The sequence below is a fragment of the Corvus brachyrhynchos genome, unplaced genomic scaffold (assembly GCF_000691975.1).
Source record: "Corvus brachyrhynchos isolate BGI_N302 unplaced genomic scaffold, ASM69197v1 scaffold22, whole genome shotgun sequence".
In the NCBI taxonomy this organism is placed as follows: Eukaryota; Metazoa; Chordata; class Aves; order Passeriformes; family Corvidae; genus Corvus; species Corvus brachyrhynchos.
This window is the reverse complement of record NW_008238355.1, coordinates 2925751-2929353: the sequence shown is the minus strand read 5'-3', so window position 1 is coordinate 2929353 and position 3603 is coordinate 2925751. Positions and strand designations below refer to the sequence as shown.

At 46.6% G+C, this 3603-nt stretch overlaps 1 long non-coding RNA gene across 1 annotated transcript; it reads left to right on the top strand.

Moving 5' to 3' along the window:
- Positions 1-6: 6 nt before the first annotated feature.
- LOC108447002 lies at positions 7-3597 on the top strand. The gene is made up of 3 exons (XR_001862359.1): positions 7-299; positions 1042-1147; positions 2207-3597. It is a non-coding gene; the product is annotated as an uncharacterized LOC108447002 (long non-coding RNA).
- The last annotated feature ends 6 nt before the right edge of the window (positions 3598-3603 follow it).

The window sequence follows — 3603 nt, the reverse complement described above, 5'->3', positions numbered from 1 at the left end:
GAGCCATGGGAAGAGCGACGGGCAGGGACAGCGTCGTTTCGGCTGACGCGTCTTCGCCCTCGCCGGGCACGGAGGGGCCCGGTTCGGCTGATCACGGCTAGAGGCGGCTGCGAGAGGGGTCGGGACAGCTCCGGGACTGCGGGGAGGCGCGGAAAAGGCGCCGGGAGGGGACGCACAGTGACAGTCCCTGGGAGGGATGGGGAACATAAGCCTGTGCAACACCCCCTTACAATGACGATAAAGAAAAGCCTGTAATGCTTTCTTTTGGACCGAGCTGGATTTCAAGCCTGGGATACTGGGTGAGTGAAATCGGCCATTTCGAAATGAAAGCACCTTTCGAGAGAAGTTTTCCTTTCCTTTCCTTTCCTTTCCTTTCCTTTCCTTTCCTTTCCTTTCCTTTCCTTTCCTTTCCTTTCCTTTCCTTTCCTTTCCTTTCCTTTCCTTTCCTTTCCTTTCCTTTCCTTTCCTTTCCTTTCCTTTCCTTTCCTTTCCTTTCCTTTCCTTTCCTTTCCTTTCCTTTCCTTTCCTTTCCTTTCCTTTCCTTTCCTTTCCTTTCCTTTCCTTTCCTTTCCTTTCCTTTCCTTTCCTTTCCTTTCCTTTCCTTTCCTTTCCTTTCCTTTCCTTTCCTTTCCTTCCCTTCCCTTCCCTTCCCTTCCCTTTCCTTCCCTTTCCTGCCGTGCTACTGCTCCCCGACAGGCAAGGCAAAATTCAGAGAAATTAATGCCTACCTGGCTGTGTGACGTAAGTGACGGAGCAGCGGTGAGAGGATGACCCGACAGCTTTGGCAATAGAAACCGAATACCCACCAACACTGAATGCATGGCCGATCCGGGGCCGAGGAGGAGCTCGTCGTGCACAGGGCACAAACCCTGATGCAGAAGGGTGCATGTGTGCTCGCACATGTACTCAGTTACAGCAGCAATATTAAAAATAAAATATGCCAGTAATCTGCCACCTTAAACATCATGCTTTTAGGGCTTTCTCGATAAAGTGTATTGCTGCTGCTGTTTGTTGTTAACTGTTGCTATTCTTCTTTCAAAGGAGGACTCCAAGCCCTGGAGCCGCTGCTGCTCCCAGAAGAAAAGGTGCCTGTGGAAGCTCTTGCAGCCAAGCAGGATCTTGCCGGTGATCCCCATCCTTCCATGGAGTGAGTAGTCTCCTCCACGGGCCTGTCCTGGGAAGGGACTCTGGACCTACTCTGTGAGGCAGATTTATAGCAATTAGGTATTTAGCCCTGCTGGGTTTTGAGGACATATTGAGGGCATACTCTGCTTATTTGGTGCAGTCAGCCTAGCAAATTCTGTTGTTTCCCCTCCAACTTTATGAACAATAACAGTAATAATATAATATTACTGTTTCTGTTGCTGTAGTTTCATAAGCCTTAATGGAAATGCTAAAAAATTTAAATCAAATCTGGTTCTTGGAGAATATGACAATTGAAAACAGAAATACTGGTCCAATTGAGGATGGAAGCACAGTTCAATAGAACCTTACTGTTCGTAAGGAATGTAGTCAGGCTCTAGCTTCCTCCTATCTCTGTATCTGGTCGAAGTTCCGTTCTGGTTCCCACAGGCATGGGATGCAGGCACTTGACTGCTGCATCCCCAGTGCTGTCCTTGGTTCACTTACAGCTATGCCATGTTCTAGGGCAGAGTGTGGCACAAATTAACAAGGTGTCATATTATAATGTTATACATTTTCTACTTAAAGATAGGTCTAAAATACATGATCTAGGCATTCTTATGATGAAAAAAGTGTGAATGTAGCCTAAAAATAACATAAATGTTTGGTATGTGTTTAATATGCATATAATTTGGTTATAATTAAACCAATGAGCATAATTTAAAAATTAAGCATATTAGACATAAAAATAATTGCTAAGCAAATATATCACGTTGGTAAATAATCATAACGGTTTATATATGTGTGTTATATATGTGTATCATGTATACTTTATATAGGTATTACATAGATATATTATGTACATTAATTACATAACTAGATATTTTATAGTGTGAGAACTTATACGAAGTAATTATAAAGCATGCATTGTATGAAATTACATTATAATAAATAACATATTCCAACACGTTACAAAAAAGGTATATATATATATTATTTTTCATGTTTATATATGAAATATCTGGGGGTTGGATACTCAGTACGAATGCAAAACCAAGATAAATGTTTTTCATCTTTTCTACAGGTAGCTCTGCAAAGTGCCCAGGATTTGCGCTGGGATACAAGACCTGAGCTCTGTCACTGCCTCGCCTGGCTTCCCTTTCTCATCCCCTAAGGTGCAGGACGTGTGAGCACAGCCCCGTGTGGGTTCTAGGGAGGGAGGTAGGGTCTCCCACTTGTCCCGCACCGGCTGGGAGCACCGTCCCCACCGCCTGCCTCACCGCCCTGCTCGGTGCTGCCCGTGCGCTCCCGCAGCACACCTCTCTGGGCGCTCGGGGACTCGCCGCGGTGGGAGCGGGTCTCCCCGTCTGCTCACTTCCCCTCGGCAGAGGCTGGGTCGCCGCTGTATCTTTTTCCTGGGGCGCTCACATCCAATTCCCCCGAGCCGGGGCAGCCAGTGAAACATGTATCGACTCTCGCATAATTAATATATAGTCCCACCCTCATTCCCCCCACCAGCAGCAGAAGTGTTTCAAAGGTTTGCTTGTTTCTTTACCAAATGTGTCACCTCCGAGCATCTTGGTGATGGAGCCCTGGAGCCCAGCTCAGATGTATGACTTTTAATTTTTCGTTTATGGCTGCCTTCGTTTTACAATCATGTGATTTTTAAAAAGTATTTTAACTCAGGGGAGGTCACTTGCAAGTTGTTAAAACAACGAGTACTTCAGCTGGGGACCGTATCAGGCTTGCAGAGACACAAATCCCTCTTTATTTTCTCCTTCCAGACGCTATGGTTGCAGTCTTCACAAGGAGAGCCACGGATGCACTGTGGGTACGTGTACAGACATGCACAGCATCCTACATGGTTTTACGAAGGTATTTGCCAAAGCTGCAATTGCACCAGGAGGCACTGATCCTGCTGTCCGGCCGGTTTTGCTAGGGAGAGGTAGATTGGCTTCAGCATCACTTCAGTTCGATTTAACGAAAATCAAACAGGGAGCAGTCGGGACAGGGCGAGCTTGAAGCCTCTCCCATCTTCTTCAGATGGAGGGCTAGCAAGCGTGACTGGGGAGCCCCCGGGGAGCAGAAAGTCCAGACGTGGCCCCATCAAAACAGAGGGAGGGTTTATAGTACCATCTCCGTGCGGGGATTTTCCATCATATTAAATATGCAATATTTGCTATTTAATATTTTTACAATTAGTATTTTCTTACTTCATATTTAATATTTCTCTTCAGTGTTTGGACTCTTGTGTGAGAAAAGAGGCCTGTGGAAGGTCGTAGCATTTCCAGTGCAGGATAATACACAGGCATGAGCAAAGAATATCGTCCTTCGTGCATCCCAGGAGAGAAACGCGATCTGGGGTTATTCACAGCATCGCACGAGTACTGTTCGACTTGGTGTCTCCCGAGTCGGGCGCGGGCAACAAGTTTGGGGAGGGGATGGCCTGGGGAGAGGTTAGGCACGGAGCGGCGGGTCGCG